General features: G+C 43.2%; 1 protein-coding gene across 1 annotated transcript in view; it reads right to left on the reverse strand.

Annotated features, from left to right (window-relative positions):
• Positions 1-18,504, reverse strand: part of LOC308095021 (septin-7) — an 83,232-nt gene that overhangs the window by 47,535 nt on the left and 17,193 nt on the right. The gene's annotated exons all lie outside the window — the stretch shown is intronic.

Here is an 18,504-nt window from a genome sequence, read left to right on the forward strand (position 1 = left end):
TACAGTATGTGAAGCTACCATGATGATTCCTCCTCTATCTCTATCACTGTGTTAAACTCTATGTGAAGCTACCATGATGATTCCTCCTCTATCTCTACCACTCTGACATCAAATGTGAAAGATGTGAGAGAGATGTTAAGTCTCTTCTGTCAGCTACTATTTCACTGTCCTGCATTCAGCCATACCCTTCTACATTACATTACATTACACAGTCATTTAGCAGACGCTTTTATCCAAAGAGACTTACAATAAGTGCATTCAACATAGGTAGGGAACAAAACTACTAATCACCAGAAGTCTGAAGTGCATTCTCTTCTAAAACAAGCAACTTAGAGTATACCTAGTGCTATGGTAAAAGTGCAATATATCGGGTGCAATATAGGAAAATCAAATGAGCAAGAGCTAAAACAAATGAGTGTATCAAATAAACAAGATCCAATAAAACAAGAGCTCATACAAATAATTGACAACAAGTAGGCAAGGCTAAGAGGAAGGGTCAGGGTAGTGTTTCCTGAAGAGGTGTGTTTTCAGCCTGCGGTGAAAGATGGGCAGTGACTGTCCTGACATCAGTGACTCTGCTGTCCTGACATCAGTGTCTCTGCTGTCCTGACATCAGTGTCTCTGCTGTCCTGACATCAGTGACTCTGCTGTCCTGACATCAGTGACTCTGTCCTGACATCAGTGTCTCTGCTGTCCTGACATCAGTGTCTCTGCTGTCCTGACATCAGTGTCTCTGCTGTCCTGACATCAGTGTCTCTGCTGTCCTGACATCAGTGACTCTGCTGTCCTGACATCAGTGTCTCTGCTGTCCTGACATCAGTGTCTCTGCTGTCCTGACATCAGTGTCTCTGCTGTCCTGACATCAGTGTCTCTGCTGTCCTGACATCAGTGACTCAGCTGTCCTGACATCAGTGACTCTGCTGTCCTGACATCAGTGGGGAGTTCATTCCACCACTGTGGGGCCAGAACAGAAAAAAAGCAGTGACCGCGTAAATCGGCCCTTCTACTCACTGTCCTGGTGGGCATGATGCATGCAGTCATACCCTTCTACCCTCTTAACCTCTATACTGAGCTGACCTGGGTGCCCTCTAGTAGCCTGGTTCCAGACCAATCTGCCATTGCAAAAAAGGATTGCCCTCGTCAGATTAGGTCTGGCCCCTCTCAATAGAGATTGGATTTCTCTCACTCCAAAGTCGTGAGGGACCAATCAGGGACCAGTATGCAAATATGGGGCGGGTTTATCACCAGAAAATGTTTTTTTCACACAGAGATTCCAGACTAATATCTACACCCCTCAGCCCTCTAGGGCAGAGGGGTCTCAAACCTGTTCATGTCAAAGACGGCCAACTTAACATAGATTTGGCCGCGGACCCCCTTCTGAGGGCATTGTGTGTCAGATCTATGCGACGCGCTGTGAGCTTGTAGATGAATATAGGGTTAAAATTGTTCAACTGTTTGTGATGCCATATTACATCATTTAGCTGGGGACCCCCTGGAACCCCGTCAAGATCCCCTGGGGCTCCCCCAGAGCCACTGCTGTCACTCCCTCTAGTCCCAAAAACGACACAGGTTGTTCTGCATACTGGTAGGTTTATTTTGCTCTCTTGCTGGCAAACAACCCAACGTAAAACTCACTGGCTGCATGTAACTAAAGGGAATGAATGAGTCCAACTCCAGGTGTCCAACAGCGACGTACAGCAACATACAAACAACTTTCGCCTGTGCCTTCACCTGCATGGGAGGAAGTGAACTAGTGCGACAACTTGGGTGTTCCACTGATACAGGACCATATAAAGGGTTCCGGGCAATGAATAAACAGACACTTCCGGTACAAATTTCACAATAATAATTAAACAAAATAATACTAATGAAACAAACGAGCAAGCAATAAAGAAATAACAATTATATAAAAATAATAATCATGGCAGCAGTTACACTCCCACCAATCTCAACTTTGGGATTTCAAATCAATGTAATTGCATCACACTTTAAATAAAGCATTTCACACTTTACTTTCCCATATGAACTCAAATGTTCTGAAAAATAAACCATGATAACCCTGCTTCAAGCAGCAAACCCTTTGTTTCCCTTTTTCCTTCTTTAGAAACAAAGTCAGACCTTAAATTCAAGAATACATTCAAAATAACAAATGAACCATGCCAATATTGTGGCTTCCCTTCAACACTTTGACCTCCTTTCAAATCAAGTTCGAGACCTTTGACCTTGTGTTAAGTCTGTTAAGATGAGCAAATGCTCTTTTTAGTCAGGTGGTCTACCAATGACCTCTCCCACCTTGACACCTCTTATGAGCAGACCCTTTTTCCTCTGCTCCTTGAACTTTGCTTTTTTCCTTTTCTTTACATCCTCACTTGATGAAGATGCTCTTCTCCTCTTTCTCCTCCTGAAGTTTCTGTTCGTAACCTCCTGGACATTCGTCACCTTTTCGTAACCTTTGGTACCCAGGTTCTTTCCAGTTACAGGCCTTCTGACCTCCTTACATTCTGCCGTTTCCTTGGGGTACTTTGCAACAGCAGGTTGCTGCATGGATTTGACTGCCTTTAATTCAATTCAATTCAATTTTATTATAGTGTCAAATCACAACAAGTTGTCTCAAGACACTTTACATGTAGAGAAGAGACCCGACATCCCACCCTGAGCAAGCAATTTTGCGACAGTGGCAACGAAAAACTCCCTCTTTACCATAGTCACTTCAACCTTCTTGTTGAGCTTGAAATTAAAAGAAGCATACTTCACTTTACTGCCCTCTTGTTGAGCCATTTCTAGCTTCTCAATATCTTTTGTGCTCCTTTTTCCGCATGGGCTCCCACCATACCCGATTATGCTCCAACCTAGATCAGTTTGTTGAGCATATGGTTGGTTCTCTTTACCACATACGACTCTCTTAGGCATCAGTGCTTGTAGGCAGTTGCATCCAATAAGTAGACCAATTACACATTCCTTTTTTGGTGCGATGTGTTCTGCTAGTTGCTCCAAATGTGGCCATGCTTTAGCAGTCTCTGGTGTCGGAATGTGTGTCCGGTTAGCAGGTATGTACTCACTGGTGTAAACTGTTGGCACAGTAATAGTCTTTGACGAGAATAGTCCTCTGATTTGCAGGTTATTGAGCTTTTTACAACTTACAGTAGTTCCCCTTGATGACATAGTGGACAGTTTCAGTTTCACTGCCTCAGAAGGTATACCTAGAACATCTGCCACTTCATCAAGAATGAACGTGGAGTCACTCTGTGAATCCAGCAACGCAGCATGTGGGGTGGCGCTTGGAACATGTGTCACAAATCCTCCTGTTATTGCAGCCTTTGGATTGATGACCGGGTTGTAGACATGCAAAACATAATCTCTCAGTCTTTATGTATCGAATTCTGTCATCAATTGGTGTCGCAATAAACTTCCGACACATATGTGACATGGGACTGTATACTTTTCTCTGCTGGTAGTGGTGAATATTTGTGCACTTGATGGGGGTTTGTAGGTTCCAACAGTGGGGTCGTTCTTGACTTTGTTTCGATCATCTTGTTCACGTTGTCTCAGTGCACTAAAAGAGGTGATGGGGTTATTGGCAATACTGGCTTCTTGATTTAGAAATGTGACAAAATAATTGAAAGGGGGGAAATATCCATATAGTAATTGATACTGTGTGGCTGCTCTGTTCTATTTAGTGATCAGCCAGTCAGGTAACTTTGTTGTGAGGGTTTGGTTTTCCATTGCGTCATTCAGAACTTTAAGATGTACATTGTGAGCCATGGCTGCTTCACAACTACGTAAAAAGTCTACAAATCTTCTCAATTCAATATTGTCTCTTGGTTCAATTCTTGGCCAGGTGTGCAACTTGTCTCTGAAGGCTTTTGCGATTATGAATGGATCCCCATAACGTTCATTTAGCAGGGTCCATGCAGAGTGATATGAATCTTCAGAGTCAATCAATAAGTAACCTTCTAATCAATGCATCTTTGACTACTCCTCCCACATATTTTTGAAGGAAGAAGATTTTTTCTATTGTTGGAATATTTTTCCTCTCGATTAGAGTCTGAAATGATGTTTTCCACAGGTTGTATTTCAGTGGATCCCCTGTGAAAATAGTAGGCTCTGGTATGGGTAATCTATTGGCTGTGATAGCTTCAGCTAGGACCTTAACCAGGTTTGAGGCATATTTAGGCACACTTACAACATTTAGTAGTGGTGTTTGCTGCTGACCCACAATGTCCTCCTGTGATGGGACTCCTTGTGGTTGATCAGCTCCATCATACACCTGTAGCTTTGCTTTGGCTCTGTTCAGCTTTTTTAATTCCTCCAAACGTTCAATTTGTCTTTTCAATTCTTCCACAGTCCTTTCCCTTGCTGCCTTTTCTGCTTGAGCAGCGACACCCTCTGCCTCAAGTTGCTTCAATTTTTGATGCTCCTGCTCTTGTTCAGCCATGATTTTTAACACGGCTTGTGTAGCTGCATACTCAGCAGCAGCTTCTTGTCTTTTAACTGCTTGGGTGTTCACCTGAGAACGGTCAGAGCCTGGAAGGGAAGAAATGGAGGATGCAAACACAGACTTGGCATCAGGCCAAATCAGTTCCTCAGTTGCTCCTTGAATCTGAGCCTGAATATTCTGAACAACATTCTTTGTTATTTGTATGGCATTGTCCATTTTGCGACGCATGTTATTGTCTGGGATATCAATCTTTCTGAATTCATCATAAACAACATTTAGTTGATATACTTCCTCTTGAATAGTTATATGTTTTCCCAGAATGCTGCTGGGATCCTGGTTTCAAACAGATTTTTTTAGCCCTTTTAATTAGAGCTCTCCAGCAATCATAAATACCATAAAAACAAAATATTAGGTCATCTATGGCAGTTCCAGCATCCTTAGTGTCTTTCTGTTTACTTTGTTGTGCTGGCTCTACATTTGGCTCTTGTGCCTGGGCCACTTCCATTGGTTGTGCATTAGTCTCCTTGGTGAGATCCATTTTAAATTATGAACAAACACCCTACACCTTATTCACAACCAGGGTAACTTAAAACCCATTAAAAATCATGTTCACAACACTCTTAGTGAATAGATTCTTAATTTAGGTCACCATTTAATTATACCAATTCAACCCTTAAGGCTTACCAATAATACCAAGTGATCAGCACTTCAATTAGATCACAATATTAATTGAACCATAAATGTCCTTGGTTCAATGTCCGTTTTTTAAGAGATGAATGAAAGTCCCATAAATCGAATGAACCTCCATGTAAAGTTAAACACTGTTCTTTGCTAAATACAAAAGTCTCTTGTAGCTTTCCCACACTTTATGTCACCTTAAAAACCATCAATTTGTGACTTATCTTGACGATTTGGGTAAATGCTGTGAGTCTTTAGAACAGGTTAAAACAGTTGCTTATCTGTACTTTGTCTGCTGTCGTCACTCGTCGGGCACGAAGGGGTTAACTCAACGCCATGCAGCTCCGTGTTGACTGCCTGCCTGTAGCTTCAGGCAGCAGCTCCAAGCTAACTGCAGTGACGTGCGGTCGGGGAGACTCCTTGCAGAACCGTGTTGACTGCTGCCGTCGATTCCGGTTGGACTACCGTGACTTCCTTCTGCACTCGGGTTGACGGCCGTTGTGGATCTTGCAGACGGGGTTTACTTCTTCTGCAGTTGAGTTTTACTGTCACTCCCTCTAGTCCCAAAAATGACACAGGTTGTTCTGCATACTGGTAGGTTTATTTTGCTCTCTTGCTGGCAAACAACCCAACGTAAAACTCACTGGCTGCATGTAACTAAAGGGAATGAATGAGTCCAACTCCAGGTGTCCAACAGCGACGTACAGCAACATACAAAAAACTTTCGCCTGTGCCTTCACCTGCATGGGAGGAAGTGAACTAGTGCGACAACTTGGGTGTTCCACTGATACAGGACCATATAAAGGGTTCCGGGCAATGAATAAACAGACACTTCCGGTACAAATTTCACAATAATAATTAAACAAAATAATACTCATGAAACAAACGAGCAAGCAATAAAGAAATAACAATTATATAAAAATAATAATCATGGCAGCAGTTACACTCCCACCAATCTCAACTTTGGGATTTCAAATCAATGTAATTGCATCACACTTTAAATAAAGCATTTCACACTTTACTTTCCCATATGAACTCAAATGTTCTGAAATATAAACCATGATAACCCTGCTTCAAGCAGTAAACCCTTTGTTTCCCTTTTTCCTTCTTTAGAAACAAAGTCAGACCTTAAATTCAAGAATACATTCAAAATAACAAATGGACCATGCCAATATTGTGGCTTCCCTTCAACACTTTGACCTCCTTTCAAATCAAGTTCGAGACCTTTGACCTTGTGTTAAGTCTGTTAAGATGAGCAAATGCTCTTTTTAGTCAGGTGGTCTACCAATGACCTCTCCCACCTTGACACCTCTTATGAGCAGACCCTTTTTCCTCTGCTCCTTGAACTTTGCTTTTTTCCTTTTCTTTACATCCTCACTTGATGAAGATGCTCTTCTCCTCTTTCTCCTCCTGAAGTTTCTGTTCGTAACCTCCTGGACATTTGTCACCTTTTCGTAACCTTTGGTACCCAGGTTCTTTCCAGTTACAGGCCTTCTGACCTCCTTACATTCTGCCGTTTCCTTGGGGTACTTTGCAACAGCAGGTTGCTGCATGGATTTGACTGCCTTTAATTCAATTCAATTCAATTTTATTATAGTGTCAAATCACAACAAGTTGTCTCAAGACACTTTACATGTAGAGAAGAGACCCGACATCCCACCCTGAGCAAGCAATTTTGCGACAGTGGCAACGAAAAACTCCCTCTTTACCATAGTCACTTCAACCTTCTTGTTGAGCTTGAAATTAAAAGAAGCATACTTCACTTTACTGCCCTCTTGTTGAGCCATTTGTAGCTTCTCAATATCTTTTGTGCTCCTTTTTCCGCATGGGCTCCCACCATACCCGATTATGCTCCAACCTAGATCAGTTTGTTGAGCATATGGTTGGTTCTCTTTACCACATACGACTCTCTTAGGCATCAGTGCTTGTAGGCAGTTGCATCCAATAAGTAGACCAATTACACATTCCTTTTTTGGTGCGATGTGTTCTGCTAGTTGCTCCAAATGTGGCCATGCTTTAGCAGTCTCTGGTGTCGGAATGTGTGTCCGGTTAGCAGGTATGTACTCACTGGTGTAAACTGTTGGCACAGTAATAGTCTTTGACGAGAATAGTCCTCTGATTTGCAGGTTATTGAGCTTTTTACAACTTACAGTAGTTCCCCTTGATGACATAGTGGACAGTTTCAGTTTCACTGCCTCAGAAGGTATACCTAGAACATCTGCCACTTCATCAAGAATGAACGTGGAGTCACTCTGTGAATCCAGCAACGCATAAACGAGCACTTCTTTCTCAGTAGCATCGTTGGGAGCTGAAACATAAACAGGGACTATAGCTGATGTCTGGGTATTATTATTGTCAATTTGCACAATTCTAGACATTGTTTCTTCTGGTTGTGTTAACTCTGACCCTCCTTGACTGCAACTTGTTTCTTTCCTTTGTTCTTGAGTTGAGCGGTCATTATGCATGCATGTGGGGTGGCGCTTGGAACATGTGTCACAAATCCTCCTGTTATTGCAGCCTTTGGATTGATGACCGGGTTGTAGACATCCAAAACATAATCTCTCAGTCTTTATGTATCGAATTCTGTCATCAATTGGTGTCGCAATAAACTTCCGACACATATGCAAACTGTGTCCCGGTTTCTTGCAAAAGTTACATGGGACTGTATACTTTTCTCTGCTGGTAGTGGTGAATATTTGTGCACTTGATGGGGGTTTGTAGGTTCCAACAGTGGGGTCGTTCTTGACTTTGATTCGATCATCTTGTTCACATAGTCTCAGTGCACTAAAAGAGGTGATGGGTTATTGGCAATACTGGCTTCTTGATTTAGAAATGTGACAAAATAATTGAAAGGGGGGAAATATCCATATAGTAATTGATACTGTGTGGCTGCTCTGTTCCATTTAGTGATCAGTCAGTCAGGTAACTTTGTTGTGAGGGTTTGGTTTTCCATTGCGTCATTCAGAACTTTAAGATGTACATTGTGAGCCATGGCTGCTTCACAACTACGTAAAAAGTCTACAAATCTTCTCAATTCAATATTGTCTCTTGGTTCAATTCTTGGCCAGGTGTGCAACTTGTCTCTGAAGGCTTTTGCGATTATGAATGGATCCCCATAACGTTCATTTAGCAGGGTCCATGCAGAGTGATATGAATCTTCAGAGTCAATCAATAAGTAACCTTCTAATGCATCTTTGACTACTCCTCCCACATATTTTTGAAGGAAGAAGATTTTTTCTATATTTTTCCTCTCGATTAGAGTCTGAAATGATGTTTTCCACAGGTTGTATTTCAGTGGATCCCCTGTGAAAATAGTAGGCTCTGGTATGGGTAATCTATTGGCTGTGATAGCTTCAGCTAGGACCTTAACCAGGTTTGAGGCATCTTTAGGCACACTTACAACATTTAGTAGTGGTGTTTGCTGCTGACCCACAATGTCCTCCTGTGATGGGACTCCTTGTGGTTGATCAGCTCCATCATACACCTGTAGCTTTGCTTTGGCTCTGTTCAGCTTTTTTAATTCCTCCAAACGTTCAATTTGTCTTTTCAATTCTTCCACAGTCCTTTCCCTTGCTGCCTTTTCTGCTTGAGCAGCGACACCCTCTGCCTCAAGTTGCTTCAATTTTTGATGCTCCTGCTCTTGTTCAGCCATGATTTTTAACACGGCTTGTGTAGCTGCATACTCAGCAGCAGCTTCTTGTCTTTTAACTGCTTGGGTGTTCACCTGAGAACGGTCAGAGCCTGGAAGGGAAGAAATGGAGGATGCAAACACAGACTTGGCATCAGGCCAAATCAGTTCCTCAGTTGCTCCTTGAATCTGAGCCTGAATATTCTGAACAACATTCTTTGTTATTTGTATGGCATTGTCCATTATGCGACGCATGTTATTGTCTGGGATATCAATCTTTCTGAATTCATCATAAACAACATTTAGATGATATACTTCCTCTTGAATAGAAGTTATATGTTTTCCCAGAATGCTGCTGGGATCCTGGTTTAAAACAGATTTTTTTAGCCCTTTTAATTAGAGCTCTCCAGCAATCATAAATACCATAAAAACAAAATATTAGGTCATCTATGGCGGTTCCAGCATCCTTAGTGTCTTTCTGTTTACTTTGTTGTGCTGGCTCTACATTTGGCTCTTGTGCCTGGGCCACTTCCATTGGTTGTGCATTAGTCTCCTTGGTGAGATCCATTTTAAATTATGAACAAACACCCTACACCTTATTCACGACCAGGGTAACTTAAAACCCATTAAAAACCATGTTCACAACACTCTTAGTGAATAGATTCTTAATTTAGGTCACCATTTAATTATACCAATTCAACCCTTAAGGCTTACCAATAATACCAAGTGATCAGCACTTCAATTAGATCACAATATTAATTGAACCATAAATGTCCTTAGTTCAATGTCCGTTTTTAAAGAGATGAATGAAAGTCCCATAAATCGAATGAACCTCCATGTAAAGTTAAACACTGTTCTTTGCTAAATACAAAAGTCTCTTGTAGCTTTCCCACACTTTATGTCACCTTAAAAACCATCAATTTGTGACTTATCTTGACGATTTGGGTAAAAGCTGTGAGTCTTTAGAACAGGTTAAAACAGTGGCTTATATGTACTTTGTCTAGCCTCGGAAACCCAGGCTTTTTTTTTTGTTACAAAAGAAAAAAAGCCTGGGGGAGCGATGCAGGAACGATGGTCTTGGTCCTTGTTATCTCCTAACCAATCAGAGTGCAGAGGGGCGTCGCTCTAAATTTGGTGACGTCAGCGTGCTCCGTGCACAGGCCGAGGGGGGGAGGGGAGGGGAGGCGGGGACATAGATTGGTGAAGCAATAGACCATATTCACACGGCGGCCATATTGGAATTTAACATTGAAAGTTCCGCCACCCGGGGTGGCTACTTTCATTGACTTCATAGAAACATGGCCGCCGTGTGAATATGGTCTATAGGAAGCCACGCACAAATCCAGGCGGCTGTGTTTGGGTCCGCCCTTCAAGACCATGGATTGAGCTCGTAGCCTCAGGCTATACTTTGTCTGCTGTCGTCACTCGTCGGGCACGAAGGGGTTAACTCAACGCCATGCAGCTCCGTGTTGACTGCCTGCCTGTAGCTTCAGGCAGCAGCTCCAAGCTAACTGCAGTGACGTGCGGTCGGGGAGACTCCTTGCAGAACCGTGTTGACTGCTGCCGTCGATTCCGTTTGCGGTCCGGTTGGACTACCGTGACTTCCTTCTGCACTCGGGTTGACGGCCGCTGTGGATCTTGCAGACGGGGTTTACTTCTTCTGCAGTTGAGTTTTACTGTCACTCCCTCTAGTCCCAAAAACGACACAGGTTGTTCTGCACACTGGTAGGTTTATTTTGCTCTCTTGCTGGCAAACAACCCAACGTAAGACTCACTGGCTGCATGTAACTAAAGGGAATGAATGAGTCCAACTCCAGGTGTCCAACAGCGACGTACAGCAACATACAAACAACTTTCGCCCGTGCCTTCACCTGCATGGGAGGAAGTGAACTAGTGCGACAACTTGGGTGTTCCACTGATACAGGACCATATAAAGGGTTCCGGGCAATGAACAAACAGACACTTCCGGTACAAATTTCACAATAATAATTAAACAAAATAACTCTCATGAAACAAACGAGCAAGCAATAAAGAAATAACAATTATATAAAAATAATAATCATGGCAGCAGTTACAACTGCCCTAGCGGGTCTATACTTGGTCCCCTCCTTTTTCCCCCTCTACACCAAATCTCTAAGCCGATCTACAAGCTCTCAACATGTTGTGTTGCAGCATGTTTGTGAGCTTGTAGGTCTGACCATAACAACACAAAGCCGTTAACACTGAGATTTATACCGTCTACCTATAGGCTAGGTTCCACTGCATGGTCCAAACCAACAATCAGAGGCAAAGCCAGGAGGTCAGCTGACTACAGTATGTACTAAACACAGAAACATCTTTTTGATGCAGGACAGTAGTTTAACCCATTAAGACCTGGAACTGTGTCATTTTTTGATTTGAGCTAAAAAGCATTATTTTACACTTTAGGCTATTCAAAAATAGCAGATATACAAGCTCATAGCGCGGCACCGAGTGCCGCGCTACGAGCTTGTAGATCTGCTATTTTTGAAAAATCGTGAAAATGTGTGCAAATCTTTCAATATATATATTTTTAAGGCGAATTTTTTTAACTCAAATCTTTGCCTCTGGGGGGTCCCTGGAACAAGATATTTTGATGGGGGTCCGCGGCCAAATACATATACTTTTGGGGGTCCTTGACATGAAAAAGATTGAGAACCACTAATATACTGTAGAAACATAAGGTTTTCAGAAAACTGTTGAGATTTAGGAGACATGTAGAATCGGCTTCAGGTCTCAATGGGTTAACTCTGTTTTGCAAAATGTATATATTATACACAAGGTTATTGTATTTGGAACACATCGGAGCATGTGAGCGGAGCGACACGATTTTGACGTGAGCGCAGAGCTGGTTTATAAAAAAGGTTGGAGCGCTACTCAGAGCGAGGACCGCCTGCCGCTCCAAGCCGCCCCCGGCGGGGGCCGCGCACCGAATGTTTGAGCATGCCCGCCCGGTCGCCCGGACTCAGAGACACACAGACATCCAGCAGTGCACAGCGCACCCACATTTCATTAGAATTTATACTTTATTTTCTTTTTGAGTGGTGCTAGCCACTCCAAGGAGTGACTTTGTCCTGGTGTCTGTCTGTGTGTCTGTCTGTGTGTCTGTGTGTATGAGCACGGCCTCTCTGTATGTTTGAGCACAGCCTCAACAGCTGCGGCTGATTGCAACACAAAGATGCAACCAGTTACACTAATTATACACACACACGCACACGCACACACACAACACACACTTTTGAGTAAAAATACTTAATGAGTAAAAATACTTAAAATGAGTAAAAATACTTAAAATGAGTAAAAATACTTAAATATTAGTAAAGATACTTTAAAGTTCCTATACTGAGTAAAAATATTTAAAATGAGTAAAAATACTTAAAATGAGTAAAAATACTTAAAAGATGTTAAAATGAGTAAAAACACGTAAAAATCAGTAAAAACATTTTAAAGTACTTAAAATGAGTAAAAATACTTTGAAGTCATCAAAGTCTGTAAAAAGTAACTAACGAAATGAACTCATGAAAGGCACCACTCTCTTCACACTGGTGTGATTTTTTTTTTTACTGTTGAGCGACCCGGTTTGAGCGGAGCATGGAGAGAGAGGTACAGTACGCAAATCAACGTGAGCGACGGAGCGACGGGGAGCGGAGCGCGGGGGGGGGGAGTCAACGTGAGCGAATAGCGAGCGTGAAACCAGCCCCCTGGAGCGCCGTGCTGCATTTCCACCCGCTCGGCTCCGCTCACGTGCTCTGGTACACATGGTCATGTTTCATCTAAAAAAGTGCATGTCTATGCACGTGGGTTGGTTTTTACACTGAACCTCCTCCACCCATCATATCAGCACATTGTCATACACTGACGTATGGTGGAGGAGGAGGAGGAGGAGGAGGAGGAGGAGGAGGAGGAGGAGGAGGAGGAGGAGGAGGAGGAAGGGAGGGCTGTCGAGGGACACACAACGGAGCCGAAGACGAGATAAGAGAGCAACGTTTTATCACGGCGCTCAATCGACCACACGGGTAGCAGGCTGTTTGGGCGCTGTGTGTGCAGCGATGCGCACGGCCGCTGGGGAAGCTGTGGTGGGGAAAGTACTCAAATGTTTTACTTAAGTAAAAGTATCAATACTGTACTTAAAGTACCAAAAGTAAAAGTACTAAAATGTTTGAAAATAGCAGATTGACAAGCTCACAACGCGCCGCGATGCGACACGTTGTGAGCTTGTAGATCGGCTATTTTCAAATAGCCTATAGGTATAAAATAGGGCTAAAGTGGTTAATGTATGTTTTATAATGTCATAATTTATATCTACAAAGTAACTAAAGTTTTCAAATAATTGTAGCGGAGTAAAAGTACAGTATTTGCCTCTGAGATGTAGTGGAGTAGAAGTAAAAGTATTGAAAATTGGAAATACTCCAGTAAAGTAAAAAATAACTCAAAATTGTACTCGTCTTTTAGTTCTACTGGATCTCTTCTCCACTAGGCCCTCCTCTAGTATCTCTTCTCCACTAGGCCCTCCTCTAGTATCTCTTCTCCACTAGGCCCTCCTCTAGTATCTCTTCTCCACTAGGCCCTCCTCTAGTGTCTCTTCTCCACTAGGCCCTCCTCTAGTGTCTCTTCTCCACTAGGCCCTCCTCTAGTGTCTCTTCTCCACTAGGCCCTCCTCTAGTATCTCTACTCCACTAGGCCCTCCTCTAGTATCTCTTCTCCACTAGGCCCTCCTCTAGTATCTCTTCTCCACTAGGCCCTCCTCTAGGATCTCTTCTCCACTAGGCCCTCCTCTAGGATCTCTTCTCCACTAGGCCCTCCTCTAGGATCTCTTCTCCACTAGGCCCTCCTCTAGGATCTCTTCTCCACTAGGCCCTCCTCTAGTATCTCTTCTCCACTAGGCCCTCCTCTAGTATCTCTTCTCCACTAGGCCCTCCTCTAGTATCTCTACTCCACTAGGCCCTCCTCTAGTATCTCTACTCCACTAGGCCCTCCTCTAGGGTCTCTTCTCCACTAGGCCCTCCTCTAGTATCTCTTCTCCACTAGGCCCTCCTCTAGTATCTCTTCTCCACTAGGCCCTCCTCTAGTATCTCTACTCCACTAGGCCCTCCTCTAGTATCTCTACTCCACTAGGCCCTCCTCTAGTATCTCTTCTCCACTAGGCCCTCCTCTAGGATCTCTACTCCACTAGGCCCTCCTCTAGTATCTCTTCTCCACTAGGCCCTCCTCTAGTATCTCTTCTCCACTAGGCCCTCCTCTAGGATCTCTTCTCCACTAGTCCCTCCTCTAGGGTCTCTTCTCCACTAGGCCCTCCTCTAGTATCTCTTCTCCACTAGGCCCTCCTCTAGGATCTCTACTCCACTAGGCCCTCCTCTAGTATCTCTTCTCCACTAGGCCCTCCTCTAGTATCTCTTCTCCACTAGGCCCTCCTCTAGGATCTCTTCTCCACTAGTCCCTCCTCTAGTGTCTCTTCTCCACTAGGCCCTCCTCTAGGATCTCTTCTCCACTAGTCCCTCCTCTAGTATCTCTTCTCCACTAGGCCCTCCTCTAGTATCTCTTCTCCACTAGGCCCTCCTCTAGTATCTCTTCTCCACTAGGCCCTCCTCTAGGATCTCTACTCCACTAGGCCCTCCTCTAGTATCTCTACTCCACTAGGCCCTCCTCTAGTGTCTCTTCTCCACTAGGCCCTCCTCTAGTGTCTCTTCTCCACTAGGCCCTCCTCTAGGATCTCTTCTCCACTAGGAGGCCCTCCTGACATTTTAAAGCTGAAGTGAAATTGATCAATTTAAAATATTATCAAAGTATCTGTAGCACCCCTAGACTTGCGTCACGGCACCCTAGGGTGCCACCGCACCCACTTTGATTAACCCTGGGTCAGACCACAGGGCGGGGCACAGCCCTGGGTCATCTGGGTCAGACCACAGGGCAGGGCACAGCCCTGGGTCATCTGGGTCAGACCACAGGGCGGGGCACAGCCCTGGGTCATCTGGGTCAGACCACAGGGCGGGGCACAGCCCTGGGTCATCTGGGTCAGACCACAGGGCGGGGCACAGCCCTGGGTCATCTGGGTCAGACCACAGGGCGGGGCACAGCCCTGGGTCATCTGGGTCAGACCACAGGGCGGGGCACAGCCCTGGGTCATCTGGGTCAGACCACAGGGCGGGGCACAGCCCTGGGTCATCTGGGTCAGACCACAGGGCGGGGCACAGCCCTGGGTCATCTGGGTCAGACCACAGCCCTATCCAAGGTCTTGAAGGGCGGATCCAAAGCCTTGCGCTCGGTACCAGCGCCGCTTCCTATTGCTTCACCAATCTATGTCCCCGCCTCCCCCCCCCCCCCCCCCCCGGCATGTGCACGGAACACGCTGACGTCACCACATTTAGAGCGACGCCCCTCTGCACTCTGATTGGTTAGGAGATAACAAGGTTCACTCCCACTCCTAAACCACCGTTCCTGCAAGGTTCCCCCCTTTTTTTCTTTTGAAACAAAAAGAAAAGGCATGGGTTTCTGAGGCTAGGCACAGACAGACAAGAAAGATTCTGTGAATTTATAGATAGACAGAATTTATAGATATGGTATGTAAAAAAGTTTGAAATGTATAAATATAGATAACAATTTATCTATAACAAGATTCAATTGAACATCTTTATTCTTCATTGGGAATCTGGGATTCCCATTAGCTTCTTCGCGTCTTCCTTACAGAATTACTTTCTAAGCTTAGAAATTAGGACGAAGCAAAGGTGTAAGGTATGATGTCATCATGATTTATTCTACATTCCACTGAGCTGACAGGCGGCGTTCAGTCACTGTAGACATGGTGTCATGGGGTCGTCATGACGACGGCCACAACGGGACTCAACAACAATGTAAACAGACATCTCTCTACAGTTACTGAAACCAGGGCGGGGCCGCATGTCATGATATGCATGACCAAATACCTGCATATCAATATAGAATATATACATGTTATGATATGTATGACCAAATACCTCTATATCAATATAGAATATATACATGTTATGATATGTATGACCAAATACCTCCATATCAATATAGAATATATACATGTCATGATATGTATGACCAAATACCTCCTTATCAATATGGAATATATACATGTTATGATATGTATGACCAAATACCTCCTTATCAATATAGAATATATACATGTTATGATATGCATGACCAAATACCTCCATATCAATACAGAATGTTGTGGATATATTATTTAGGATGATAATATATCTAAAACCTTTTTACAAAATGTTTCAATAACAAAATCTAAATGAGGTTTAAATATGAATGTTATATTATCAATAAAATGTTAGTGTTTTATATTATCAATAAAATGTTAGTGTTTTATATTATCAATAAAATGTTAGTGTTTTATATTATCAATAAAATGTTAGTGTTTTATATTATCAATAAAATGTTAGTGTTTTATATTATCAATAAAATGTTAGTGTTTTATATTATCAATAAAATGTTAGTGTTTTATATTATCAATAAAATGTTAGTGTTTTATATTATCAATAAAATGTTAGTGTTTTATATTATCAATAAAATGTTAGTGTTTTATATTATCAATAAAATGTTAGTGTTTTATATTATCAATAAAATGTTAGTGTTTTATATTATCAATAAAATGTTAGCGTTTTGCCAATCAAAGGTGGAGCAATTCTGCCCTAGATTAATGTGTGCTCAGAGCACCCATGGGTGTGTCACCCAGAGCACCCATGGGTGTGTCAGTGGTCAATGCAACACACTCACACACCTAACCCTGACACCCCTGTTATTCTCTGTAAGCTGTGTGTATTACATCATGGTGTGTAGTACTGTGTGTGTACTGTAAGCTGTGTGTATTACATCATGGTGTGTACTGTAAGGACAGCATTATGTAGCCATTTTGCATGGCTCCGTTTTCGCCAAATCCATATCTAAAAATGTTTTCTAAATCCTAACAGTATGTTGCTGTATCAGTGGTGCTCCAACTTTTCCATTTCAAAGACCCCCAAAATGATATGTATTTGGCCACGGACCCCCATCTGAAAATATGTTGTTCCAGGGACCCCCATGAAGCAAATATTGGAGTTAAAAATTGTTCGCTTTAAAAATATATATATTCAAAGATTTGCACAAAAACTGTAGAGCTCCAGACCCTCATGCTAGACAGGAGGCTAGTCTGCACTCACATCAGTTTTAAACCAGAAACTGAAAACAAACCACAAAATCAGACCAGGATTTCATCCCAACCGTAAGCGATTAGAACAACAAAAGACAACACTATCATGATATTACATCATCCAAAATCCCAGAGACCAGATATGGATGGATAACACTGACTTTCAGCACACAGCACCTCCCTCCCTTACAGGAGTCATAACAAAACATGTCATACGGTAAGTATTTAGTTGAAGAATAACACCACAGAGACAGAGGGACACACCTGTGTTCCCACAGCCCTGGGCTGACAGCTCATCTGGCCAATGTACTTCCATGTACTGTTTCCATGTCTTTCTAAATATATAAGTATTCAATCAATCAATAAATTCTGTGGGAGGGGCTTAAGTCTTACCTGGACAGTCTTTTTAATTCTGTGGGAGGGGCTAAAGTCTTACCTGGACAGTCTTTTTAATTCTGTGGGAGGGGCTGAAGTCTTACCTGAACAGTCTTTTTAATTCTGTGGGAGGGGCTGAAGTCTTACCTGGACAGTCTTTTTAATTCTGTGGGAGGGGCTAAAGTCTTACCTGGACAATCTTTTTAATTCTGTGGGAGGGGCTGAAGTCTTACCTGGACAGTCTTTTTAATTCTGTGGGAGGGGCTAAAGTCTCACCTGGACAGTCTTTTTAATTCTGTGGGAGGGGCTAAAGTCTTACCTGGACAGTCTTTTTAATTCTGTGGGAGGGGCTAAAGTCTTACCTGGACAGTCTTTTTAATTCTGTGGGAGGGGCTAAAGTCTTACCTGGACAGTCTTTTTAATTCTGTGGGAGGGGCTAAAGTCTTACCTGGACAGTCTTTTTAATTCTGTGGGAGGGGCTAAAGTCTCACCTGAACAGTCTTTTTAATTCTGTGGGAGGGGCTGAAGTCTTACCTGGACAGTCTTTTTAATTCTGTGGGAGGGGCTAAAGTCTTACCTGGACAATCTTTTTAATTCTGTGGGAGGGGCTGAAGTCTTACCTGGACAGTCTTTTTAATTCTGTGGGAGGGGCTAAAGTCTCACCTGGACAGTCTTTTTAATTCTGTGGGAGGGGCTAAAGTCTTACCTGGACAGTCTTTTTAATTCTGTGGGAGGGGCTAAAGTCTCACCTGGACAGTCTTTTTAATTCTGTGGGGGGGGCTAAAGTCTTACCTGGACAGTCTTTTTAATTCTGTGGGAGGGGCTAAAGTCTTACCTGGACAGTCTTTTTAATTCTGTGGGAGGGGCTAAAGTCTTACCTGGACAGTCTTTTTAATTCTGTGGGAGGGGCTAAAGTCTCACCTGGACAGTCTTTTTAAATCTGTGGGAGGGGCTAAAGTCTCACCTGAACAGTCTTTTTAATTCTGTGGGAGGGGCTAAAGTCTTACCTGGACAGTCTTTTTAATTCTGTGGGAGGGGCTAAAGTCTCACCTGGACAGTCTTTTTAATTCTGTGGGAGGGGCTAAAGTCTTACCTGGACAGTCTTTTTAATTCTGTGGGAGGGGCTAAAGTCTTACCTGAACAGTCTTTTTAATTCTGTGGGAGGGGCTAAAGTCTCACCTGGACAGTCTTTTTAATTCTGTG

Source organism: Gymnoscopelus braueri (assembly GCF_963280865.1).
Source record: "Gymnoscopelus braueri genome assembly, chromosome: 11".
Lineage (NCBI taxonomy): Eukaryota > Metazoa > Chordata > Actinopteri > Myctophiformes > Myctophidae > Gymnoscopelus > Gymnoscopelus braueri.